Below are 27,827 nucleotides of genomic sequence, written 5' to 3' on the forward strand. Positions count from 1 at the left end.
TGGGGCTGTCCTATGGCTCAGAGACAGGCCAGAGTCTGGCCAGCTAGAACTGTGGACTCCAGACAAGGCTCATCCTTCACCAGACCCGAGAAGCCTCGGCAGTTTCTTTGGAGTTTAACTCCTCTGCTGAGGATCACAGAGACAGATGTGGGATTGATGGATCTTTGCATCTTCCACAAAGTATAGCCAGACTCTTCGAGCTAGGGGTAGGAGGTTGGAATTTTATGGCTCCCGGGCACAGGATCCCCACTTCCCTTTCTGCCACCATGAAAGGTAACTCAGCCTGACCCAAGCCAGCCAGGATTCAGCATGCAGGGGCCTCCCCCGATCCCAGGTTCTCACCCCTAAGGGGGCTGCCTGCAGATGGAGACCTGGAGTGGGCTCTGAGTGACAGAAATGGTTAGGCTATGCAGAGAAAGAGAAGGTCTGTAAATAAATACACACTTTTATAAGACACGTTTAATTAAAGTGGATTAAAATTAATTTGCTTTAAGAAAATTAAAAGTGCCCTAGAGGGTTTCAGAAGCAGGGCAAGAGTCTCTGATTCCAAAGGCTCCACAGGAGGGCCCGGGAATAGGTAAGGGGAGCATCCCACTCCCTGAACATGGCGTCCTCAGAAGGAGGTGGTTCAATTTTCAGAGTGCTCAGTATACCACAAGGTGTGCTCATTTGGAACAGCAGGTGTGTTTTGGAAAATAAAGCCCAGAAAGGACAGTGACGTGCCCAAGGTTGCACAGCATGTCTACGGCAGGGCACAATAGGAAGCAACTGGTCCTTCTGCCAGCTCTGGGCATTTCATTCAAGTTCAGCACACCCAACGTCCCTCACCCTCTGTGCCCCTGGCCTGAGCTGCTGCTCCCCCGGGTTCCTCCTGTCAGTAGGGTGGGGCCTCTTATTCTGTGGCAATCTGGCTCCTCTGAGGCCCTGCATGGGGAAGGCAGAGGGAAGCAGCCTGGGGGGTGCAGACAGGAGGCAGAAAGGGAGAGGACCCGAAAATCAACAAGCATTCCAGAATTTTAAGCAGTTTTTGGAGGAAAATGAGGAGCAGGTTCAGCTGTAGCAATTTGCTCCAGGGGAAAATTATGTTCCCATGCTCTATTATACAGAACAGAAGGAACATTTGGTGGGTTGAATACTTGTTAATTTATTTCTCTGTTTGTTAATAGGCCTGACGCTCGCGCATGCTCGTGGGCGCGCACGTGCATGCACGCACACACACATGCCAGGCATCAGCGGGAGATGGTGCCGGGATCCCCAAGTTTCCCTGCCACCCTCCTGTCAATGCTGGACATCTGCAGGAAGGCCGTGTGTGGGACTGAGGTGAGCCTCTCAATTTCCTCATCTGAAAAACAGACTTGGCAATGAGATGACCCAGTGTATAGAGCAAAGCCTTTGACCTTGGAAGAAGTGTGACGAGCCGTGAGAAGCCATTCTGAGAGCATCTACAGACGTGCAGTAGGTCCCAATACTGGGACAGTCCAGCAGCCACCCCCAGCTATGACCCCACGGCTCTCCTCCAGACCCTGCACCTGCCTCCCCCAGGCTCCCTGCTTTCCCTGCCACCGACTCTAATCTATTCTCTCCCCATGGTGGCCAGATTTGAAAAGCACAAATCAGATCCTGTCACTCTCCTGCTTAGCACTCTCCAGAGCTTCCCACTGTACTCTGAATAAAACCTGCTCCTCAGTAGGGCCTCTGAGCACCCCCTCCTACTTCCCCCCTCCTCCTCCCTCTCTCCCTCATTCCCCACTGCCAGCCATGCTATCTTCCTCCTGGTTTTCAAATACACCCAGCTCCTTCCCACCACCAGGCCTCTGCCTAGTTCAGCCCGCCTGGAATGCCATTTCTTCTCGGACATGAGGTCTTGGCTTCGGTACCACCTCTTCAGAAAGGCTTTGCCTGGATGCCTCCTGCTCCAAAGCCACCCAGCCTACCCCAGCCATTCCCTATTTCATCGTCCTGTTTCCTTCCCTCCCAATCTCATCGCCATCTGACGTTATCCGAATTATTCGTGGTCTGGCTCACTCACTCTCACAAGAATAGAAACCACCTGAGAGCAGAATCAGTGTGTGTAACGTTCTACGTGCTATTTCCCCAGGACCTGGAACAGCACCTGGCATTTAGTGGGTGTTTCGTAAACGCTTGATAAGTGAATGGATGCATAAAAGGACAGGTCAGTTGTACGCCAGAGGGGGTTGGCCAGAAGGGGGCCGGGGCTCCCTGTGCCAGTGTCTCCTGCCTCAACCTCTGAAGGGCCTCAGCACCTCTTCAGCAGAGGAAAGGGAGCAGGTGGAGACGAGGTCTACAGAGCGGCACCCACGATCTGGGCCCCTTTCTCTAAACAACTTTATGAAGCAGTGACAGGGACTCAGAGACCCAGGTCTGAGTCGTGGTCCAACCTTACTCCGTGCAACTCAGTTGACCTCTCTGAGCCTCAGTTTCCTCAAATGCATAGTGGGGATGATAACAGGACCCACTCCCTAGGACTGTTGTGTGGCTGAATGAGATCGTGCTCTTAGAACTGTGAGCCGATGGTGAGGATAAAAAGATTCCCATCTTAAAGACAAGGAAGCTGGGAAAGACCGTGGGTGCCTGGGTGCCACAGTTGGAGAGTGGAGAGCTAGGGCCCAAATTTCAGGCTTGTCTCACTCAGAAACTGGTGCTCTTGTCTCTGTGCGGGCCACACCCCAGCTGGGGGTGGGAAGTGAGCCACAGGAGGCCTTTCTCCAGCATTCACACCTTAGAGGTGGTGTTCCACAGTGAGAACTGGCGTAGCCTCTTTTCCCCAGGTTCAGCACTAAGACTAAGGAAGAGGCTGGAGGGCTGGCTGGGGAGAACTGTGCTGCCCCCACCTCCTCCTGTGCCTGAGACCAGGGAGCTGGGGAGGAAGCACTTGCCCAAGCTCAGACAGGTAAACTGAGACGCATCTGTGCAGAGATGCCCAGAGTGATCCGAGGTGGAGGAATGGGCAGGCCTGAATCTCAGGAGGTCCTAGAGGAAGAGCCTGCACACAGCAGGGGAGGAGGAAATACTGTTCAGCAAGCACCGCCCCTCCCACCTAGCCAAGGGCACAGAGCCAGGGGAGAAAGCAGGATTCTAAAGGCCCTGGGGCAGGCGCTCTAAGGACAGATTTGGGGCCCACTCACTCCCACTCAACTGGCTTATGGGGTTGGAAGGTCATCACTGAAGGCCCAGAGGCCTAGAGGTAAGGCCGCCCTAGCGGAGACCCTGCTCAGGGCCGACTAATGAGGGACTGTGGCTGCCAGCGGCCAAGGTGCCTTCCACTTGCGGCCGGTGCACATTAAGAATTATTCCTCTTGAGAGCAAACAATTTGTTACAATCTCCATCGCACGCTTTTCCCGGCTGGGCGCCCTCCCATACATCCTGGATTAATCCCGGAAGTCACTCCATTCATTTAGGACATGCCTGAGTGTGCCTCCTCTTTTATTAGGGAAATTTTTCATTGTTTTGAAGCACTCATAGGTTTTAATTTGGGGCTGAGATTTTAAAGCCTCCCTCAGTGACTAAGAGACCTGAGTTGGCTCGTGGATGGAAAGACTCCTCTGTCCATAGACCTGGTGGGGCCTGGCAGGGGCCACCACACTCCACAGAGGTGAGGGGCACACATCTCCTCTCCAGGGAGCCAGGCACTGCAGCCCCCAGTGCTGTGTGACATTGGGCATACCCTCAACCTCTGAGCCCCCCCAAGAGAGATAAAACCAAGGAGACCGCATATTTGGATGTCCCTTTACTGAGCTTACCCAGGGAAGTCTGAAGTCATCGCCTCTAAAAACCACAGCCCTGGGGAATACTGTGGGGCCATTGAAAAGGCAAGAAGTTTGGAGTTCAGATTTGAAATATGACCCGGGCAGGTGAGTCACTAGCCAATCTGAGCCTAGTTTCCAACACCTTAGGATGAGGCTAAGTGCCAGACCCCTCTATGGGCTGTTGTGCAAGCCCAAGTTCAGAGCAAGTCTGACTCAACCTGGCACACAGTGGGTGCTCAATAAAGGTGAGTTTTCCAGCCCTCCCAGCCTGCCAGAGACCCTCCTATTTCTCCATTCCTTGGTCTCTTGGCCTCAAGAAGCCAGACCTCCTGGTTCCTGAATCGTGGCTAGATACTGCTCTCACGCTGACCCCCAGCTCCAGGTAGAGCTTCCGCACAGGCCTACCCTGACATTCTGGGAAGCTGCCACCAGCCCCTTCCTAGGCCTCACACAAGGCTTTCAAACCTCCCACCTAAGCCCCTGCAGCCTGGGGACTCCTGTCTGTGCACAGACCCTACACTGAATCCCACCCTCCCCACAGGCCCCGCGCCAAGCTCCGTGCTGGGATAGAGGCCACATGTTTGTTGTCCCCCTGTCCTACGTCTGGACACAGCTGTCCCACTCCCAACTCCCCTACCCCCATCAGGGCTCCAGGGCTGGAACCTCTCTGGGCTTTGACCTATACCCCCTCCCACTGCCTGCTCTCAGGAGCTCACAAGCTGCCCTGTGCTTGCTCTCCTGCCCTCTGTATACTCCTCCCTGCCCCACCTGTTTCCCAATTCCTCCTGAACACTAAGGTCTGGCCTCTTCCAGGAAGCCCTCCCTGACTTCTCCAGCTCCTATCTCCCTTTCCTGGGGCCTCACAGCATATCTCCTCTGGCTAACTTCACATTGCTAACTAAAAGCTGGGACCATGTCACCTACTCATTTTGTGGCGACCAAGCCCAGGCAAACCCCACCAGGTACTCAGGAAGAATGGGCTCATTAAATGAGTCGGGGGAAGGTCAAAGAGGACACCCAATGATGGAGTACAGACCCCTGCGAGAAAGGTTATCATATGCCTATTATGCAGATGGAGAAAGTGAGGTTAAGAGAAGTGAAGCCCCTCCCAAGCGGCAGGGCTGGAACAGGAACCAGTCCCACCAAATGGTGTTAAGACACAGTCCACAAACCCACATTCCACACACACGGCCCGCCAGCCCTCCACATCACACACACTATCCTCTGTGACCCTTACCACCTCAGCTCCACTGTTATCTGTGCCACCCAGGAGGAAACTGAGGTCCAGAGAGGCAAGTCACTTGCTCAAGAACACACAGACTGGGGGCACCTGAGTGGCTCGGTCGGTTTGACATCTGACTTCTGCTTGGGTCATGATCTCGCAGTTTGTGAATTTGAGCCCTGCATCGGGTTCACTGCTGTCAGCCTGTCAGCACAGAGCCCACTTTAGATCTTCTGTTCCCCTCTCTCTGCCCCTTCCTTGCTTGTGCTCTCCCCAAAATAAATAAATACTTAAAAAAAAAAAAAAAAGAACACACAGTAAGTGGCAGGGCTGGAACTTAGCCAGCTCCCAGCCTGGTCAGAGTGCCTGAGCAGGACAACCCCCCTGAGGTCTGGAGCATCCACCCCATCCTCCCCGATGGCCCACCCTCTCCCTGGCTACTGGACGGCCCCCTCCCTGTCCCCAACCAGTACATCATGCTCTCCCAATTACTGGCTCTGGGGAGCAACTACATGGTCCGTTGACCTTTCAGAGGGGCCCGGCTCTCCCAGTTCTGGGTATTTACACAGACAGCCTCGCTGCAGTGGCTCCCAGAAAGTAGGACATGCTAGGGGAGGGGGATGGCAGGTGTGGGCTGAAAACACTCCCGCCACCCTCCACATCACCTGGATGGCGGAGCCATCTGTGGCAGGTCTCCTCAAATGACCTTGGCAACTCCTGGGGGCAGACCCTGTGGGGCTTGGGCTAAAGGCCCGGCCTGTCCACCGAGGGGAGGGCTTTGGCCAATGTCCCCTCCAGCTCCTTTCTGTTTAGTGACCTGGAAGGCCTCAGGAGACAGAGGAAGAGAAGCCCCTTTCAGCAAGAAGCCCTCTCTGTGTTGAGGGGTCACCGCACTTCACTGAGCCTCTGCTCCTCATCTGTAAGTAGGGTTCAGGCAATAGCTGAGCCAGGCTGGCTTACTCTCGCAGAATCTGAGGATGTGTCCCTCCTGGGACACCCAGCAGATACTCAGCCTAAACCAGGGCAGATCCAGCCTCCCAGGAGACCAGCTGGCTAGTGAGGGGTGAGGTGCCAGGTCGAAAGGCAGGTGGCCACACCCACCAGACAGCACCAGAGCCACAACCAGATGTCACCAGGAGGGCCTGCATCAGGGTAACAGGCATGACATAGGCACCAGGGAACCAATCTCAGAGGCCAAGAGGATGCTGCCCCCCTTCTGGCTGCCCCTAAGCACAAGGTCCAGGCCACCTCCACCATTACAGACTGTTGTACACACACACACACACACACACACCCCGCCCAAGCCTCCTCCCAGCTCCATCTGGCCTGAGTGCAAGAGCACAGGGCCGGCTGAGAAAGAGAGAAGGGTCCTGGTGGAGGGCACTGGTGCATGCAGGCTGGGGCCAGAGAGGGCTTAAGGGCTGAGGGGGTTCGAGTGGGGACTGTTCCCCCTTCTCTACCCTCTCGATGCCAGCCCCCACTCCCCACTGGCGAGCAAAAAAGAGCTACACCTTTACCCCACCCATCACACAGAGCCATGGTTCCCAAGGCTGGGCATCTTCCGCATCCCCATCCCGCTGACTGCAGCTCAGGCTCCGCCCCGCCTCTCCAACCCCAGCTCAAGCCCTTTTCTTACTCAGAAGAGCCTCTTGATTGAAAAGGCCTCCAAGGCATCTCACAAATAAGAATCCTTTAATTGGGAAGTTGTTCACTTCTTGAAGCGGAATTTTAATTTGGCTTCCCCACCATCTTCTCTCCCCGAAACGAAACCCGTGGACTAAACACAAAGGCTAACAAAAGCCAAGCACCCCAGGACCCCTTCCATGACTGCAGAGCACCCCAGAGGCAGAGGCAGGAGTGGCAGCAGCTGCCGCACAGGCCCTCCAGACCCCCATCTGTGACTGTCAGAAGGCCTCAAACCTCTCCCTTTGGGCCCACCTGCCCCACATCCCTCTCATCATCCCACACTCAGAGCAAAAGGTGGCAAAGGGCTAAAGGGTTAACAGGATGATAGGGCACCCACGCAAGCGAGGGGCCACATCTGTTGGGTTCCCAGAGCCTAACAATGCATAGCTCCCCATAAGCCCCTCTACCACCCTCTATCACACTGTCCTGTACTGATGACTTAGAATTATGTTTATTGAGCATTTACTATGTGCCAGACACTGCTCTAAGCCCTTATGTGCACCAACCTACTAATCCACACAAGGCGGGTGCTACTATTGTTCCCAATTTACCAGTGAAAAGACCGAGGCCCTGTTTACTTAAGTAAACAGACTGAATTCATAACTTCAGCGGCGAGAGGCAGACCTGGGACTGGGATCCCAGGCAGTCTGACTCCACAGGGGGCTTAATTTTCACCCGCCTGCCCCCCACCATGTCTTGTGTGCTCCTTGAGGGCCGGGACTATGACCATCTCATCTCTGTGTCCCCGGGACAGCACAGGGCCTAGCAAACAGCCGCACTTAATATAACACCTACAGAGTCAACAAATGAAAATGAACAGAAGAGGGTCGCCTGGGTGGCTCAGTCGGTTAAGCACCAATTTCAGCTCAGGTCATGATCTCACGGTCCGTGGGTTCAAGCCCCGTGTCGGGCTCTGTGCTGACACCTTGGAGCCTGGAGCCTGCTTCAGATCCCCGTGTCTCCCTCTCTCTTTGACCCTTCCCCACTCGCACTCTGTGTCTCTCTTTCTCTCTCTCGCTCCCTCTCTCTCAAAAGTAAAATAAACATTAAAAAATTAAAAAAAAAAAAAAAAGAAAATGAACAAAAGCAAAGCAGCTTCCTATTCACTCTCTCCTTCAAGCCTCACTAGAGGCCTGTGACAAAAACAAGCCTGTGACAATTCAGTCAGGTAGACTGAGGCCCAGCAGAGAAAACAACTGCCTGAGCTCACCCAGCCAGGGAGTGCAGCAGCCAGGGAGTCCCAGCCCCGACTTCCACCCAGAGTGCACAGGGACTGGCTTGTGGGGGGCCCACGCCAGGAGCCATGTTCCTAGGCCCCCCTCAATACACTAAGCTGAAACAAACCTCCGAGAAGCCCAGGTCCTGGTCCTGATGTCGGAATCTCCTCTCTGTATCCCTGACGGCTCAGGGCAGCCTTGACACTCCCCTCGCACCCCTCACAGCATGAGATGCTCACCACCACGCAGGCTGCCTGGTCCACTGTGGGACAGGTCATTGCTGTGGAAATCCTAGGCTACTCGCACACTGTTATGAGTTGAGTTGCGTCCCCCCAAATTGACATGTTGAACTTCTAAACCCCAGTGCCTCAGAATGAGCTTATCTGGAAACTGGGTCATTGCAGATGTAATTAATTAATTAGCATGAGCTCATAGCAGAGTAGGGTGGGCCCTTAATCTCATATGGCTTTGTGTCCTTAAAAGAAAGGGAAATCTGGACACTGACCCACACGGAAGGAAGACGATAGGGCAAGACACGGGAAAGGCAGCCATCTACAAGTCACAGAGAGCTCCTGCCCTCAGAGCCCTGCCGACAACGGCGATTTCCGACTTCCAGCCTCTAGAGCTGTGAGACGAGTGTCTGTTTAAGCACCCCCATCCTTTGTCCACCAGACCTAGCACACTGCGACACCCATACCCCTGGGCTTTTGTGCTAACTCGGGCCCTCAGCAGCTGGGTGGCACCAGATGACCCCCACCCTTCTCTAAATCCTGGCTTGTTGCCATCATCCCCAGCACACCGCTCGGCACAGCACAGGCACTAAATGAGTACTCATTAGAACAGACGGCATACCAGCATCCACCTTCCACATGGCTGTGATAAAGATGACATACGATGAGGAATGGGACACGCTCTCGAAACACCCATGGTGGCCACTAGGTCAGCAGAGAGGCACAGAGACCTGGGGGATGTCAGTGGAGAGGCACAGAGGGCTGGAGGTGTGACTGCAACCGGGGCCTCAACACTGGGGGAGCTGCTCCAGGCAGGCAGAGGTGGTAGAAGGTGACTCCCCCATCAAGCCACAGACATCACCCGAGTCCCCACCTCATGGTAGTCCCCCCAGCGCCCTGCGAGTAGGAAAGGAGAGCTTCTGAGTGCCAAACGCGGCCCCTGCCCCATGTGGAGCCCAGACCCTTCCAGAGAGGCTTCAGTGGGTGAGGAGGGGGGCAGGTTGAGTTCAGTCAGCACAGGGAAGAGCTCTGTCCACATCAGAGCTGCTCCAAGGCCTGGGCTGGCCTGGAGAGAGTGCGGTCCCCATCCCTGCCGGAGTGTACACAAAGGTCAGAGGCCAGACTCTCAGGGACACCTGCACTCACCCAGTCTGAGTCTGGGTTGGGGCATCCCAACCCGGCTAACCATCAGGAGTGACTGTGGGGCTTGTAAACCATCCAGATTCCTGGGTTCCCCCAGTGACTCTGGGTCAGAAGGTCCTTGTGGGCCCCTGAGGATCCCCCTTTAATAACATCCCTGGGTAGTCCTGATGCAGAGCCAGGCATGGGACCCCAGCCCGGAGAGCTCCAGGGCTTGAGCCGGATTCCATTTGGGAAGAGCTTCGACAGTGGAGGGCAGGGGCAGCACTCGGGCAGGAGACAGAGGCAGGAGATGGTGAGGAGAGCAAAGGTTAAGACAAAGTAGGGATGACGACAGTAAAATGACAGGGTAGCTCACTAGATGAAAGGTAACGACAGCCATTCAAAGGGGCCAAAGTGGGTATGAGAGTGGGGGAGGCATTCTGGAAAGGACGGGGTTTGGCTAATGATGAGAAAAGTTTTCTAGACGGAGGGAAGGGAAGGGAAGACCCAACCTCGTGTGTGCAGGGACGGAGGACAAGGGTCACTTGTTGGAAAGAAGGAAGACAGGAACCAAATCATGAACGGCCCTGAATACCCAGGAGGAGGAGTCTGGAGCTCAACCGCAGACAGCAAGGAGCCCCTGAGCATGGCATGAAGGCAGGCCTGCAACAATGACCACCAGTAGGGCTCACAGGGAACTGGGCTGCTCCAGACTCACCGGATGAGGCTCCTCTGCAGGGAAAGGGAGAGAGGCCCTGGCCCGCACCCCATTTCCTGCTCACAGCAGCCCTGAAGAATGTTACAAAATGACAGTGCCGACCATTAGGCCATTGGGAGGAGCAGCTGGGAGGGTGGCTGGACACAGTTTCTCTGGGCTGGTAAAGCCAGCTGCAAGGCACCCCCATGGGCAGGGAGCCTCCAGGGGCTGGGTTCACCCTAAGCAGTGAGGCCCAGACTCATGACCTTGTCCAGACTCTGAAGCTTTAAAACACCTCCCACCAGATGCTGACAATTCCCTCCTTCACACACCCAACCCCAGCGTCTGCCTCAGCTGCAGCCTCACATACCCATGGTCTGTGCAGCTGTGTGGATATTGGCATCTCAAACACACCACTTCCAAACAGGACTCTTCATTGCCCTCCAAACCCGTCCCCCGGCCCTCCCTTGCTCCGTCAAAGACTGCACCACCCACCCTGTTCTCAGGCTCCAATCTCTCCTAGATCTCTCCTAGCCCGCAGCCCATCCTCACCCTGCCATGATCAGCCACACCTACCCACCCCCCACCCAGGCCCTGCCAGCCATCTCTCTCTGGACTGATGCTGGGAACTCCTAGCCACCTGCCAGCCTCTATTCTTGCCCCCCACAGCTTTTTCCCCATGGGACAGTGAGAAGGAGCCTCTGAGCCACAAATCACCTCCATCCATACTAACTCAAGTCCCTGCAAGCCCTCTTTCTCAGCCCCTCTTACCCAGCTCAGAGCCTGTCCGAGCTCTGAGGCCTGTCCCCTCTCCTCGGGTCCCTGCTCAAAGGGCACCTGACCTGAGATGCCTTTTCCTGACACCCTGCAGAGAATGGCTTCCACTGCTCGCCCGCTCTCTTGTCCTGCCTTATTTCTCTCCATGGCACTTACTACTTCCTAAGCTTATGTGATGAATTTACTTAATCTGGTTTTTTCCTGTCTACTCTGTTAGAATTTAAGCGCCATGAGGACAATGACCTGATCTAACTTATTCACCCATGAATGCTGGACATGTAGAATGGTGCCTGACACACAGCAGCTGTTCAATAAGTATGTGTCGAATGAACAACGAATGAGTCACTGAAAGAACGAACAACTTCCGCAAGCACTTGTGCTGTACCTGGTATTCATCACAAGGGATCAAAGGGGAAAATCAGGCTACGTTGGCCCCAAGAGACCCACAGTCTTTGGGGAGAAACAGACCCATGCCCACAAGTGATTCCACTGAGCATGGTTCATTCACATGCTGGGTGGATATGTGTGCACAAGGGAGGGGAGTCCTGGGGATAGGGCCACCAGCTGGGGATGGGGCACTCAGAGGTCAGAGAAGCCTCCTAGGAGTGACACCCCATGCCAAGCCTCCCTCCCTGGCTCTTCAGGGTCAGGGGTCTCCTCCCACTGCCCACCAAGGGGATGAAGGAGGGTCTCTCTGATTCAGGAGTCAGTAAATGTTCAGAGCCAGTGTGTACACCCTTCCTGCAAGGTGGAGACCTGAGCAGGGCTCGCCAGAGACAGAAGGGCTTGATTTTTTTTTTTAATTTTTTTAAGTTTATTTATTTTTGAGACAGAGACAGAGCATGAATGGGGGAGGGTCAGAGAGAGACGGAGACACAGAATCCGAAACAGGCTCCAGGCTCTGGCTGTCAGCACAGAGTCCGACACGGGGCTCGAACCCACGGACCGTGAGATCATGACCTGGGCCGAAGTCGGACGTTTAACCAACCGAGCCACCCAGGCGCCCCAGAAGGGCTTGATTTAAATGCCCTTGATCCTGCCAGTGAGCAAGAAGTCAAGGGCTGCAGCATCTGGGACCCTCAGCTTTGCCTGGCCTTCCCCCACCCTGCCATCCTGCCCCTCCCCTCTTACCACGGGAGTACCAAAGGAGTTGGCAGGGGAGCGGGCATGGGAGGCAGGAGTCAGCAAGGCAGCCCTGGCTTCCTCCAGAGCTTGGCTGGGCCAGGTCTCAGCCCCTCAGCACACCTCAGAGGCTCCCTCCTAGGCATGTCACTCCCCAGACACCCCAAAGCCCCCTTCCTCTATACCTTTGCTTCAGCTGGGCCCCCCCCTCCCCTAAACCTTGTCTGCCCATCATAACTCTACATACATCATCCTGTTCATGCAGGCACCACTTATAATGACACACATTGGAAACAATCAAAATATGTAATAGAACTATTACACAAGAGATACCACACACAGGCTGGAACATTACGCTGCCATTAAAAATCACATTACAGAGAGTATTTCATGATGGGAAAATGAGCTTGGTATAGTATTAAGTACAAAAGGCAGGTTAGAAAACAGTAAGTACAGTCTGATCCCATTTATGTCACAAATACATATTTGGTAAAAGACTGACAGGCAAAACACCCAAATACTCACATTTTCTATAGGGAACGTGCTGTTGTGTTGTTCTGTTTTGTTTTGTTTTTAATAATCAGGAAAATAGAACATTTTAAAAGAACCTGTCAGCCTTCAAGGCTCAGCCCAGACCTCCCCTCCTCCTCCTTGCATTCATTTCTTAGTTATCTCTGCCCGCTGAGCTTCCTGGTGCCCGGTGCCGTCCCCCTGGGCAGCAAGAAGGATACTGTGGCCCCTGACGAGGCTCGGGGCAAAGCCCGGCCTCTCTGCCACCCCTGCCCACACCCCTCCCATCGCCCTTGGTAGCCCTGCGGAGAACCCTGACCACATCCTTCTCCCCATCTCCCAGCAGCAATTACAGGTTAAACCAGAGGGGCTGATTAGCTGCTCATTCCACTCAGAACTGACTGATTAGCAAGAATCTCTTGATAGAGACAACTGGACTTCAAAGCGAGGCCTAGTTTCTGGAAGGAAATCCAGCTGTCCACTTCCTGCCACACCTCACCAGCTTCCTGGGTGGGAGGACAGTGTTGGCTGAGCCTCAGCCACACCACGACTTTCACCTAATCCTTCAGGAGAAGGGGTTCGAGGCCCACTGCCCTACAGAGCCTCTGGATCTCCTTCCTCTGAAAATAATGATAACGGTCCAGTCCAGCCTGCTGCCCCCAGCCTTTCCCTAGCATTCCTTCTGTTTAGCAAAGTCCCTCAGCAGCTTTCTCATGGGTCCCAGAAGCCTGTCAAGAACAGCAGCAGATTGGCCCAGATAAAGGGGAGAAGTCACTCGCCCAAGGTCACAAGCAAGCCAGGAGTCAGGTCAAGCAGCAACCCAGCTCCTTCCTTCCCCCTCAGCACTTGCTGTAGTTTCTCCATATTACCCCACCTGGGACATAGTGGGAGGGCCTATCACCTCCCACATTCTGAGTGTCCTGCTCCTCATGATACAATCCAAGTGGCCACCCGCACTGCTCACACAAAGCCAAGGTCACCTGGCTGCCAGTACGTGTCACATGCACATGACTGGCACTGAGCCTCAGCCTGCCCCGAAGGTGTCTGGATCTGTGCGCGGACTCTGGCTTGGAGGTCCATTTAAAGTCCACATGTTGGAGCCAGTACCAGCTCCTCTTGACAGTTTCTTGGACCCGGTCTCAATCCACACGCTCCTGCTCCCTCCTGACCTGAAGTCATGCACACATTTGGTCAACAATGTGACAGAACCAAGGACAATCCCTTCTGCTCACCATTAGTGACCTCCCACACAACACGGGAACCCATTAGCCAGTGCGTCCATGAAACCACGTCACTCAGAAGAACATTCCAGGCTTCTGAGCTAGCGGACAGAGCCCTGCCATAGCAAGGGCTAACAGAAGGTGGCACTACCTGATCAAACCTCCCGGACCCGACTTCATGTGGGGCCAGAGAGACGGGGACACCGCAAGAAAGACTACTTTTCCACAGCTTCCCTAAGGCCTCTCCCTTGGGGACCCCATATCTGCCCCCATGGCCCATGCCACCCCCACTCTGCCCTGCGGCCCACAGTGGCTTCTTACCTCAGGTCAGGCAGGCGTTTGGGGAATGCAAATGGGCTGGGGTCAGCCTGGGTTTGACTCAGTCGCCCTCTTTGCCTGTGGGCACCGGAGCCTCAGGGCCTGTGGGCACAGGAGGCTGTGGGAGAAAGAGATGAGCTGTCAGCCACAGCCAGGCAGCAGGGGACAATTCTAGGGAGCAGCAGGGGGCCATGCACACAAATGGGTCTGATTACACCTGGCTGGGCAATAAACATACATCGAGCACACGTGCGCGTGCGCATGTGCTCTCACTCGCTGACACATTCGTACTCATGCTTACGTACATACATGCTCTCACATGTGTACATACATACACTTACCGACACATTTATACATCACTCACACACTGGAATTTACACAGTGCTCTCTCTCTCTCTCTCTCTCTCTCTCTCTCTCACACACACAGACACACACACACACACACACACACACACTCATATACCACCAGCTGGGGCAGGTGGGGCTCTGGGAATGATGGGGTTTCTGGCTCCAAGTGGGGGGGAGGGGCTCTGAATATGCTTTCCCACCCGCTGGCTCTAAGACCTTGAGACAGTCAGGTCTCTAAGCCTCACTTCCCTCATCTGTAAAATGGGGACACCAGTCATCCCACCTGGTCCACTGGGAAGATAAACAGAGATGGGGGCACACGGCCCGGCACACCGTGGTGCCCAGCCAGTGCCAGAGCCCGCCTGCCTTCCCAGCCTGGCCCAGGAGGCCGGCCTAGAGGCTGGCCCCGCAGACAGGTGCAGGTAGAGCACCAGGGGGCATCTCCTGGAGCCTAAGCCTCAGCCTCCTGGTTCCCAAGGACCCTCTGCAGCTCCCACCCACCCACCATCCTTTCCTTCCCCAGCCTCTCCTGCTTTATTCCCTCACCATTCTCCAAGGGCCACTTCCACGAGTCAGGGAGGGCACTAGGGGGTTCTGTCTCCGCAGCAAGGCCCCCAGACACAGGACTCAGGCTGGGAGTCCAAGGAGGCAGCTCTCCCTGTGAGGCGTAGGCTGAGTTTCCGCCCCAGCGTCAGTTTCCCCGACCTCTCAGGTGAATCCCCGAATCCCTTTCTGAGCTGCTACCAAGAGGTTTCCATCTGATCGGTGCTTCTCAAAGTGTGGGACATCTGCCACTGTGAGTGCAAGAGCAAAGGGATTCTAGGTGGTACACAGACAAATGTTTTTATTTTCACAGCTATGTGTTTATTCTTCCATGTAATAATAATAATAATAATAATAATAATAATAATAATAATAACAGCACATCACAGCTGTGACTTCATGGATATGTGGCTTGGGGAGCACTGAGAAACCCACCTTCAAACATGAGTCAACACAAAGACAAGAATTAGGAAAACACAAGTGCAAGTGGCGCCTAGCAGTGGCTACAGCCCCGCGATGGTGGAAGGGAAATGCAGAAAGCTGGCATCTAACGTGGCCTGGCTCCCAGCAGCCCTCGCTAGGAGCGGCAGCTCCGTTCTTCCCAGGCTGGCTCCTCCTTTCCCTCTTGGTTCCCATATGGCGCTGTCCAGCATAGGCCTCAGTCCCCAGGAGGACTCACAAGTCTTTCCGGATGGATGGGAGTGGGGGGAGGGGGGGTGGAGGTGGCTGCCATCATGTGGGCAGAAGTCGGCAAAGGCCCCTGGGTCCCTCCCAAAATCAACATTCCATCAAGTCTAGGATGTGAATGGTGGAATTTCTCACCTTCATGTGAAGATGGGAGGACTCTTTGCAGCCAAGAGTCTTCTTGTTTCATGGGCTGCAAACGTCTCCTCTAGAATGAGGCGGAGAAATGGGCACTGAGCTGGCTTCTGGGCCCACTTTGGCCTGACCTGACAACACAGCTACAGGCAGGTAGAGCCGATAACAGGGGAGCTGCCTAGCCCCACATTCAGCAGCCCCAAACCATGCCCCCTGCTGCCAGCAAGCCCCAGCGGTGCCTTCCAAAGGCTGCTGTTCCTGGAGGACAAGGCAGGACTCAGTGGTGTTAGCCTGGGACAGACGGGTAACCAGAACCAAGGCATTTCCCCAGGCCTGGGTCCTCTGAGCCGCATCCAGACAGGCAGGGGTGCCCTCGGTGGCTGCCCAAGCTGGCTCCAGGTAGACTGGCACAAGCCAACTCGGGCAGCTCTGGTCCTGGCAGGCCTCCAGACCACCTGGCTGGCGGCCCTGAGCCCAGTTCCACCTGAGCTGGTGGGGCAAGCCATCCCCACAGCACCACCCCAAGCCCCCAGCTGCCATGTTCCACGATGATAAACGAGCCTCCTGCTCCTTCTCCCCACACCTTCCTGAAGCTCCCCCTCTCCTCAGTGGCATCACGAGGAGTTGCTATGGAAATGGGACCACAGGCAGAGCATGACAATGATTTGGGGCAGGGAGATGCGGTGGGAGCCACGAGCTCTCCAGGCCCCGGGGCCTGCCTGTGCGTCAACTTCCAGGAAGGACATGAAATCCTGGCTGCAGGCCTCACAACAGAGGGAGCAAAGGAGACCACCACAGAGGTGGGGGCTTCCCACCGGCCCTCCTGGCTTCCTGCCCATTCAGTGGAGCCCAGGGAGCCATGGGAACCAGAGGTCTGTGTGTTCAACAGAATTGCCACGCACCCTGGGGACGCGAGACTTCCACGGAAACCACTATCCCAAGGTGCTGCCAAAGTGGGCTCCATGCTACGGGGCAGCACCCAGCAGGTGCTGAGCAAACTGCCACCGAAGAGGGCAGCACTGGCCAGGGAGAGACAGAGAGAGAGAGACATGGAGGCATGCGCCTGCTCTGGCCGACACAGCCACAGGACCACAGAGCTTGAGAGACCCACACCCCCTGAACAGATAAGGACATGGGGCCCAATGAGGGTGAGGGGTCATCTAGCAAGTCAGCCGAAAAGTCAAGCCCAGAACCCAGGTCTCCCCTTCCCCAGACTTGAACCCTCTACCCAACACACCCAGCTTTTCATTCATTCATTCATTCATTCATTCATTCATTCATTCTACTTTTGGTAAGTGCCTATTTTCTGCTTGGTGATTTGGGATAAAGAGACGTAAAGTACACCACTCCCACCCTCTAGGACGGGCCATCATGGGCTTGAGGAAGGTGCTGGGACAGAAGTCCAGAAGGCTGCAGGAGCCCAGAGAAGGTTACCTCGTGGATTTCAGTGACACGCTTCTGAGCCATGTTTCAAGGAGACTCCAGGTTTTCCTGACTTATCTCCCAGCTGCTACCTCCGCCCAGACCCTCCCTACAGCCCTATACAGAGGTCTCCAGGGTGAGGCCATATTGAGCCCACCTGGGGCCCTCGTCACCAGGAGGTAATGGGGGTGTTCCCATGAGCACCTCCAGTCCATAGTATAAGGAATCACGAGGAAAATGCCTCGCTACACAGAAGGAGCTCCCAGAATGCCATGCTCTGCTTGCCCTCCTCCCTCAGGCTCAGCATCTTCCTGCACTGTTCTTGCTTTCCTGGGTACCTCCCCAAGCCAGGCCTTGCACTGGGCTTAGGGCCTTGCACTGGGCAGAAAATAGGGAGCCCTAGCCGTCAGTCATCACCCTTGTGGAACTAAGTCCCCATCTCTCTGTCAGCAACATGAAAATTCTCCCCTGTGGTGTCTGGTTGTTTTTTTGTTTCTTTGTTTTTTGGTGGAGGGCTAGTACTGAAAGGGCAAGAGGGGACACCTTCCCAGAGCTTGGCTGTATCCCACACGGGCCATGCCTCTCAGCAGCTGGTACAGACTCCCAGGACCTATTTTACCCAGGTGGAAACCGAGATCCTGGGAGGTGGCCCCACGTAGCTCAGTGCTTAGAAGGCAGAATGGGGAAAGACCAGTGAGGACAAAGAGAGGCCAGGTCTAAGACTGTGGAAGCAGAAGAAGGAGGTATACAGGAAGGCTTCCTGGTGGAGGAGGGATTTAGATTGGCTCAGAGATTGCCCTAAGGCTCCCAGCAGGAAATGAGTGTGTCTGAAAGAGAGAACTGGGCCAGGGTCTGCTCCACCGGCCCAACAGACTTGGGGCTAGGCTGGGGGGAGGGGCAGGGTACATTCCCTGACTGCCTTCCAAACCGCTGAGGACTGCCACCGCCGTTATCCCATGTCCCTAATTACCGTTGTCCATTGGGAAGCAGCTGGGGATAGAAAAACAGTAGAGACACAGAAAGTACTGGCCAGGGAGAGACCCTGGCCACGGAGAAGACCACATAAGAGACAGAGGTCCAAAGAGACACAGAGTGACCGTGACCCCGAAGCCAGAGAGACAGAAGGAACAGCAGTAATGAAAAAGAAAGGACAGACAGGCTGTCCCTCCCTCCCCCAGAGCCAGCGCTGCAGCTGCCGGGAGAAGCCTACAAACTGGAGCTCTGCAAAGATTTTTCAGCAATAAAATTCTTATTTGAAATGAAATCTTATGCAGTGGGGGAAGCCTTTCTATGCCAGACATTAAATCCAGAAGCCATAAAGTGAAAATTTGATAAGCCCAAGTACATAAACACGTAAAACATCTGTACAGCAAAAGATGCTATAAACAAGTTAAAAGGCAAGTGAGACACTGGAAGAAAATATCACTAATATACAAAGAGCCCCTACAAATCAATAAGAAAAAAGACAGAAGAAGAGAAAATTGGCAGTGAATTAGAAATCCACAGAGGAAAAAATAAATTGGCCAATAAATGTATGAAAAGATGTTCTATCTCGCTAGCAATCAGGGAAATGCAAATGAAAATGACATGATACCATTTTTTGCCCATCAGATTGGGAAAAATTAAAATGATTGATAACAACCAGTGCTGGCAAGGATGTAGGAAAATGAACACTCATAGACCACTGGAAGGAGGGGAAATTGGCTCAACCTTTGGAAGGGTAATTTGGCACTATTGAGTAACATTTTAAACCCACACACCCTACAAACTAGTAATCCCACTTCTAGGAGCTTCTCCTACAGAAACTATAGCACAGACAGTTATGTATAAATATCCAAGGATGCTCATAGCAGTATTGCTGGTAAGAGTAAAAAAGAAATTGGAAATGACCTAAATGCTTATCAATAAGGGAATGTTCACATAAAATATAGCACATCTATACTATGGAATACTCTGCAGCCATTTGACGGAAAAAGGCATGTCTATGTATAACAATATGAAAAAATTCAAGCTGTACAGTGCTATTTCAGAATGAGCCCATTTTTATAAACAGCAATTTGTTGGTATATGCCCCAAAAGGCTGGAGGACAATATCCAGATGTTACAGTGAACATCTCCTAGAAGAGGGATGAAGGGGCTTTCATGGGCTCTTATCCACAAACGTGTTGCTGGATTTTCTTTTGTAATCAGAAAAACAAAATCAATAAAGAGTTAATGGGTTTTTCCTTTAAATCCTGCCTGGACCCTAATATAAAATGCAGATCTAAGCAGCCCTGCTGTGGTGGAAAACAAAGGGACCTATCCAGCCCCACCCCTGCCCCCAAAGCCCCCAGGCACCTTCCTGGACACCAGGCTCCAGGACCAGTTTGAGAACCTAGGCTGGAGAGCGTGGAGCCCATATCCCCACTCCCCCAAACCAAGGCCGATAGATAAGGTTGCCCAAGGCCACACAGACAATCCAGACGGTGCAGGGCTAAAGCCAGCACCTCTGGCTCCTCAGCAGGGCTCTGGCCCTCCTGAGCTAGCATGGGAGGTTTCCCTTGGTGACCAGAAAACCCTGGGACACCACAGTCTTGGGAAACCCTAGGCTGAGGCTCAGGGGAGCCCAGAGGGTGAGGGCAACATGGAAGAGACCTTTGCAAAAAAACTCCAGGGGAGGGGACTTTGAGGCTCAGCTCTGGGCTCTCACAGGGTTCTCCGTACAAACAGAAAGGATGGATGAGCCCACGGGTACACGCAGAGGGGCCTGGTGTATGCAGGTGTGTAGTGCTCAGAGAGAGGGAGGTTCGTGTGGCCGATGGAGGTGAACTGTGGAGGGCGTGTGTGTAGTCATGTCTGCATTTAGAGTCGGTGAGCTTGTGTGTGTGTGTGTGTGTGTGTGTGTGTGTGTGTGTGTGTGTGCGCGCGCGCACACGTGCGCGTGCATGCGTGCGTGTGTGTTAGGGCACGTAGGCAGCCAGCAGGCCTGCAGACAGGCCAGGAGCAGTTGGCAAAAACCAGAGACGCATCCCCAGATGGCCCTTAGCCTCACACCTGCCCCAGGGTCTCCCAATGCTCCCCTACCCTCAGCAGACTGGGCTGTCTGCCACCCTGACAGAGACAGAACTCCAAGGCTTTGCACTTGCTTCCTTTGCAGGGATGCCTTCCCTCCCTGACCAGTTCCCAGTGTCCTCCAAGAAGCCTTCCCCGACAGGCTGGGGTGGGAGCACCTCTGTCCTGCCCTGACCCCCCAAGCTGTGAGTGCTGACACTTGTGACTTCCCAGGGGCAGGGGGTAGGTCTTGCTCCTTTCTGCACCCAGGGCCCAGCCCAGGCTTGCCACAGACAAGGCATCAGGACCAATGTCTGTGGAAAGAATGAATGGGTTATCACAGCGCTCAACCCCAGGCACAGAGTGGCACCTTCACAGGGTAGAGCAGAAAGAATACGGCCTAGCTTCCTGTCCTAGGTCAGCATGACAGATGACATTAAGTCACATGGGGAGTGATTAAAGCAGGAGTTTCTAACTGGGGTCCCCAGGGAGTGGGGATTTAGGAGTCTGTGAGCCTTGAAGCTGCATACAATTAGATGTGAATTTATGCACATGGTAGGGGAGGGGAACAAACCACACTCATGTACAGGGCAGGGCTGCCTTGGGAGGGGGCGAGCTCCCCATTATGGAGGAGTAAGAGCACAGGCTGGAGCCAGAGACATCAGAGTGAGTGAATGGCAACCCTGACTCTCATTCTCAGACTCTCTGGGCCTTGGCTTGTCCTATCTTACACCCCAGGACTATACAAGATGTCCCTGTGAGTCCCCTCTGAGCATGTGAAAGGAAGTGCCAAGGTCATGCAGGGGTGAGGCTCCAGACTACAGAGCTGAGTGTAGAGTCCTGAATTGGGGCAGTCCTCCCACCTGGTGGTGGCCTGAGTCTCTCTTCCCACCTTCGGTAGGGAACAGGCTGCCCTGACTACCCCATACTGCTAACAGGGCCTGCAGAGCCCAAGCCCTTCTTGGTATGCCACAGTCACCATCTCCTGCATGACAGTGACCCCAAAAAGGACAGAAGTGAGAGGTTTCATTATGAGCCTGGCCTGGGGCCAAAGGAGCCCAGGGGCTGGATGGAAGCACTGAGAAGAGCTGGCAGCCAGGCCAAGGCCACTAGCTCTGCCCCCCTCCAAACTCACTCTGACCCCTCCAGGGAGAAACTGAGGCACAGAGAAAGCCCTCTACCTAGGTCACACAGGAAGCTGGTGGCAGACCTGGGCCAGGAACCCAGACTTCCTGCCCCTAGCTAGGCTCACTCTGGGCACAAATGTGCCTTGGCCCCCTCAGGCAACTCAGTGCACACCTCAGCACCCCATAACGCTGCCAGAAAGAGGCAGCTGGCACTGGGGCTCCAACAAGCTGATTCAAACACAGGCCTAAAGTGTCCTCCCTGGATCCAGCCACTCTGAGCCTTGGATTCCTCCTCTTAAGGTACAAAACCCTGCCCTCCTCCTCCTGCTGTGAGGGTTATGAGAGCATGGATGTACAGTGTGCTTAGAGCAGAACAGGGGGCCCTTCCTAACCACCCATCTCTGGACCTCAGTTTCCCCATCCCTAAGTGAGAAGCCTGCCCGGAGTTACTTCCCAGGTCCCCGAGCCCCCGATGCTGTACAGGAAGCCTGCCTAGGTGCCCAGCCCACACCTGTGTCAGTAAGGAGACCAGGGCTCACCCTCCCTGCTGCTTCGAGGATGAAAGCACCCATTGCAGGGCTCCCAAACCGGTGGCTCCTGTGCCTTCACACCGCCAGTCTCTACCCCTCCTTACTGTCTCACAGTCAGCATGCTCCCCTCACGACTGTCCTGTCCCCTTCAGGCACTAGGTTTGTGACTGCTCCAGGGGCCACAAGAGGCTCAAAACTAGAAAACCCAGGTGGGCTGGGCAGTGATTAAGGAAGGCTTCCTGGAGGAGACAGGACAAAGCCAGTCAAGTTCACACAGGGCCTTGAATACCCAGATGAGGCATCCAGACCCCGAAGAGCTACTGGCAGTTTCATATGACCCCCCCTTCCCCAGCCCAGGCATGGATGCCTGACCCCACCCCAGGCATGGCCTCAGTGCTGCGTCTCTAACAAAGGCCCCCTCTGCCCCTCCGCTGCAGCAATGGACTGTGACTCCATCCCAGAGAAATCAGTCCTGGTTGGTGATGCCCCACAGCCGCTGGGGCCTCATTGCAAACAGCTTTGCTGCTGGTGAGTGCCGTCTGGCCAGGGAGGGCTCCCCGACAGATTAAGAGCAATGCTGGCCCCGGACTCATTCATATTCCAGTCTGGCTGCCGGCTTCAATATGGCTGAGAGACGCGAGGGCAGAGGCGGCCCTCCGAGAATGCCCGGCGATGATTCCTCTCCGATTCCAATTTATTTTCTATCATTAATGCTTTTGAAAAGCCCCACATGCTCTGCAAACAGGGAAAGAGCATGGGGCTTAGAAGGGGAGGGGTGGAGGGCTGGGGGCAGAGGGGAGCTCCACAGAGGTGGTGGGGCAGCCATCCAGGGGCCCCACGACCTGAGTTCAAACCCCCAGCCCATCTCCACCTGTCCGCAGAACGCTGGGGCAAACCTGTCCTATAGCTGGCAGTGGGAAACGGCCACCTGTCCTGCCACCTCAGGGGATGGTTTCTGAGATCTCCTGAGGGGTCAGAGGTGAGCGGGCTTTCTACACTGTAAAGGGCTGTATGCCTTGAGGAACCGAGAGCAAAGCCAACCTGACAGACTATGGTGGCAGAGGACTATGAACTGGACGCGTGTACGGGGGGACCCTCACCCCGGGCTCCAGGCCTGGGGTGCCTCTCGCAAGCAGAGGAGATCAGCACTAGGATTTGGGTCCTCTGTCTTGTCTGTCTCAAAATCACACTGCCACCCTCCCTTTCCCCATCGGCTCGCCAGGACCAGGCTCCCAGCCAGCACTCCCTCCTCTCCCACGCCTCCTGTGGAGCCAAAGAGATCATCCTCACATATCCTCTGCTCAGAACACTTCCAGGGCTCCCCTGTGCCCTTGAGATCACGTCCAAACTCCCCACCTCCATGGAAAGCTCTTCCAGGCAATTCAGGCCCACTGGGCAGCCTCGCCTCCCTGGCCTGACCCCACCCTCAGCTCTAGGCTCACCACCCCTCGTCTTGGCACATGCTATTTCCTGTCTGGAATCCCATCCTCCTTGGCCTCAGTTCACCTGTCAAACACCTTTCCCCTCTTCAAGATGCAGCCTAGGGCCTCCTCTGGGCAGCTTTTCCAGACTCCCCTGGCCAGCCCTATGCTGTGCTCCTAAGAACCCAGTACCCACGTGTGTTAGGACTCAGTAACACCGTAAACATGCTCATCTGGAGGATTCTGTCCAATCAGTGAGCTCTTGTGGCCAGGGGCTGCATCTGATTCACCCTGTGCACTCCCAGGGCTTGGCAAAGTGCCTGGCTCAAAGTAGAGCCATGGATCCAGTCAACTGATCTTAACTGAGCACCTACTATGTGTCAGGCTCTGTGCCGGGTGGGGGGATGCGGCAGCAAAAACAGAGGTAGCCCCTGCTCTCAAGCCGCTTCCAGGGGACGTACTCATGGAGTGTCTGTTGAACGAATGAATGGACATACAGCCACCTTCTAGATGGGGAAACTGAGGACCAGCATGGCCAAAGGCCCTCTCCAAGGGTGCTTCTGCTTCCCCGCCCACATCTCTCTCTGCTCCATTTCTCTCCCAGAACCTCAGCAGCCGTGAGGAGGAACTCAAAACGAAAGGTTAGGAAAAAAAGGAAGAAGAAAATGTGGTGGATTTTCCCCCTTTCTCCATAATGTAAAGAAAATTGCTTTTGCCAACTATCGCAGCTTAAAAGCAATTAGAGTTTTTGGAGGGGACTCTGGGCACAAGCAGAAGCGACAGAGTGAGCGCCCAGCACAGAATTTTTCCAGCATTCGTTTGTATCAAGCAAAAGGAAAAAAAGGTGTTAAAAGCAGCAATTTCCGCAGCAAAGATGGTGGAGATAAAATATTTACAGCCTCCAAGGGAGGGGCCTGGGGGGGGGGCGAGGGACCCCCGGCTCCCCACTCTCAGTCCCCGCTCTGGGAGGCAGAGAAAGGGAAAGCAAAGAACGGAGACAGGGAAAGATGAACCACCCCCTGGGCCTACATTGACAGGGGCTCTGAGCAAGGAGGGGAGAAGCCTCCAGATGCCCTCTGCTCTCTCACCCCTTCCCCGCCCCCCATGGCCCATGGCCTCTAACCAGCCCCAGCCACCAGAGAGCCATCCCCCCAAGCCTCAGACCTGGCCCCGCTCAAATTCTAGAGAACATCCTCTGTTCCAGGCCGACACTGGAGGCCTGCACAGCCTGGGCCCCGCTCCAGCCTCGTGTCCAGATGCTCCAGGCATGGCACGCTGCCCTGTTTCTGAGGAGCCTTGCACAGTCCCACCTCCAGGCCTTTGCCTGATCAGGAACCATAAGGAATGCGCACCACTCCCCTGAGGGGGAGTTAAGGCAGGTTTGAGGAGCCAAAGACATACAACTCTAGGCAGGATGCTGGACTCCCCCACCAGGCCTCAACTCTGAGCCACCCCTTCCTCACCTGGACCTTTCACCTGACCCTTGGCCTCCTCTCTCCAAATAGAACAGCCACCAGAGGCCCTTCCTGAAATCTAACTACCCTCCACCTAGCAGCAATACAGACTTGGTTCATTCCAGGTTCAAATGCCAGCTCCTCCACTCTATTGCTGTGTGATCTTTGCAAGTCTCTAAACCTCTCTGAGCCTCAGCTCCCTTATCTGTTAAATGGGAATAGTAATAGTACATATCTCATGGGGCTGTTTTTAGGCTTAAGTGAGGTAATGTATGCAAAGCACCCAGCACTCTGACTAACAGAAGGTATGCAAGGAACTCACACCTGACCTACTTCATGCTCAATCCTCAAACGTGGCTCTCCAGGCCTCAGGACGGCCCACATATGTGCCCATGGGCTCCCCTGCCACCTTGCAGTCACCTGATAGATAAACAGAAGGCACACGCTAGCTAAGAGCAAAGGGTGTGGGAGGCTCTGAAGGGCTTCGCCTATACCCAGAAGCCCAATCCCTCACCACGGCACCAGGGAGCCTCTCACTTCGCTTGGCTTAGGAAGGATTCCCCCCCAAGAACAGCGGCAAGCCTCAACCAGAACCCTTCGCACCTACCAGACCCTGAGGTGACAGAAGGCTCAGCCTCCCCTCCAGCCTATGGCTGCAGCACAGCCCTCAACCATCCTCCCAGCCCCACTAGACAAAGGCAAACACCAAGGCCCAGGGAACACCATTTGGTGATAAAGCCAAGAGCAGAAACCAGGTGTCTTTGGGACCTGGGTCCAAAAAGCCAGGTAGTTCTGGCCTCAAATCCCATCCCATTGGTCCCATCACTGACCAATCAGGTGACCCTCTGAGCCTCCGTTTCCTCATCTGTAAAATAGAGTCCATAATATGCAGAACTTGCAGGGCAGTTCTGTGCACTACTAAAGGTAACATTCTTCTGTGCCCTGCCTAGGTTCCAGCATATAGTTACTGTGAGAACATATAGTGGGTTCTGTCCCACCTGTCCCCTGGACTCCAAGCACAGTGTTCAACTGACCCCTACAGCACTGAGAGAGCAGAGGAAAGACTGGGGGTTGGGAGCGGCAAGGACCTGCCCTCCTTCCTATGACCCTTCCCCGTCCACTTTCCACTAGCAGGGGCAGAAGGTCCAGCCACAGACAGGCTAACAGCCCATCCCCTGTCCTCCCTGCCTCACTCTTGGAGCAGAGGGGGCCTGTTACCTGCCTCATTGTATCATGAGGGGTGGTGACATGATCCAGGTTACGCAGCACCGGTCCAGCCACTTGTTCAAGGTTGAGTTGTTTTCCTCTCCTTCCCCAACTGCAGAGAATACACAGGCTTGATGGAAGGTCTGGTAGCTCCATAGGACCATAGACCAGGGATGAGAAAGTGTTTTGATGTCTCTGTCTCTCGCTTTCCCTCTGGTCACCTCTCTCCCAGGGGCCTCTTCTGCCCCACTTCCTGTCCTCAAGAAACAAGCGCAACAGTAAGCCTGGCACTAAATCGGGGCTCTCCTCATTGTGGGGGCAAAGAGAAGAGAAGAGGAGGCCAGTCCCAGCCCTGGATGGCTGAGCCTCAGGACACCCCCATTAAAGCCTTCTTCCTGACCTGTACATCCATTCTCCCCACTGGTAAGTAACTAGGTGTGCGTGTGCCTGTGCTCGTGAGAGTGCACACACACAAGGAAGCAGATCCTAATAGGGGAAGCTGGGCCCATCTTAGGGATGACGGACAGCCCTTCCCCAGCTGGGCCCGCCTCCTCCCCTTTGCACACTGGGGAGTACTGGTCTGTCTGAACCACAAGCCCAGGGGGCCCAGAAGCAGGGAATCCTGAAACTGAGCAGTCAGACACCTGACTTGCTGCCAGGGCTCTACAGTGCTTTTCACTGTAAGCCCTGAGACAGGGATAACCGCTCCCTGTGCCTCAGTTTCCCCTCCTGAAACCTATAACAAAAATGAGATCACCTCTGAGGCTGCCTTCTAGTTCCAACTTTCTCCAATTCCACAGCCGAGACCTCTGTGACCCTCACAGATTGAAGAAATACTAAGTCACCAACAGCAGAATAAGGAGTTCCAAGCATGTGCGGGTGCTGGGGGCAGTATCACCTGACCCCAAGGAGACCTGCACTTGCCCTAGGCTGGCAGAAGACACCCGTCATGTACAAACCTCCCCAGGGAAGAGACTGGGCCCAGGCAGGAGAGAGGAGAGCGAAGGACAGCTCCTCAGTATGGCTAGAGGCAGCCAGGGCCTCCCCCTACAGGCAGCCAGGACTCTCCCCCTTTTCAGCACACACCCCAGGAGCTCATCCCTCTCGTGCCTCACTTCCCATCTGTTCTGAAGCTACAAGGTCTTCAGCCCAGCCCAGATCTCAGGCTCAGCCCCAAACCCCTGACATACACACCCCGGTTCCCTCAGATCCCCCTGAGAGTCCAGACTGGGACCCTAAACCCTCCTGCCAGGCCAGCCCTCCCCTCACCAAGGTGGCCCTGCTTCTTGTGCCAGCAAAAGCTCCCCTTGCCTGCATGGCCAGAGCCTGATAACATTCTCCTAAATTAAACAATAAACAAGAAGTTGTTTTAGATTTTCCTGACACTGCAATTCCTGATTAATCCCCGCAGCAAACAAAAGGAAGAGAGCAGATTAACCTAAAAGACAGTCACTTCCTGTTTCCAAGCAGAACCCCCAGCCTGAGCCAGAGGAATCCCCCCCCCCCGAAAGAGGGGGATCCTGCTCCAGCCACCTGCCTAACTCCAGACCACCAATGCTCTCTCCTTTCCCCTCTTGTCTTGCCAGTCCTGGGCTGACACCTGTAGCCACCTCCCAGGCCCCACCTCTCCTCCCCTCCCCCTCTCCGCTCTGTGACCTTGGACAGGCCAGGCCACCTCTCAGGGCTCAGTCTCCTCATCTGTCAGCATCTTCATCTCTCAAAATAAAATGAAAAGAAATATATGACCACTTAAGGTTAGACTGAAATTTCCTCTGATTTTGGGGGGAGGGATACTGAAATATTTAGGGGTGAAATGGCATGATGTCTATAATTTACTTTAAAATACTCTGGGGGAAAAAGATAAGGCAAAATGTGGCAACATGTCAACAACTGTTAAGTCTAGGTGAGGGTATATGAGGTTTCCTATACTATCCCCTCTACCTTTCTGTATATTTGGAAATGTTCCTAAGAAAATGTTAAAAAAAAAAAAAAAAAACCTTGGTGATGTGAGCCAGGAGCCCCACAAACAATACCCCAT

At 54.6% G+C, this 27,827-nt stretch overlaps 1 protein-coding gene across 3 annotated transcripts in view; it reads right to left on the bottom strand.

Moving 5' to 3' along the window:
* The window catches only part of LINGO1 (leucine rich repeat and Ig domain containing 1), a 194,611-nt gene that overhangs the window by 158,818 nt on the left and 7,966 nt on the right, over nt 1–27,827 (bottom strand). Inside the window, exons 1-2 of one of the 3 annotated variants that reach the window (XM_053223708.1) lie at nt 25,802–25,825; nt 13,893–14,007 (exon numbers count right to left, since the gene is read on the bottom strand). The exons of 1 other annotated variant lie outside the window; for it this stretch is intronic. The gene's annotated coding sequence lies outside the window, so the exon portion shown is untranslated. Of the gene's footprint in view, nt 1–13,892; nt 14,008–25,801; nt 25,826–27,827 lie in introns of those variants that run through there. One more of the 3 variants, XM_053223707.1, reaches the window with a different exon arrangement.

Source organism: Acinonyx jubatus, chromosome B3 (assembly GCF_027475565.1).
Source record: "Acinonyx jubatus isolate Ajub_Pintada_27869175 chromosome B3, VMU_Ajub_asm_v1.0, whole genome shotgun sequence".
NCBI classification, from domain to species: Eukaryota; Metazoa; Chordata; class Mammalia; order Carnivora; family Felidae; genus Acinonyx; species Acinonyx jubatus.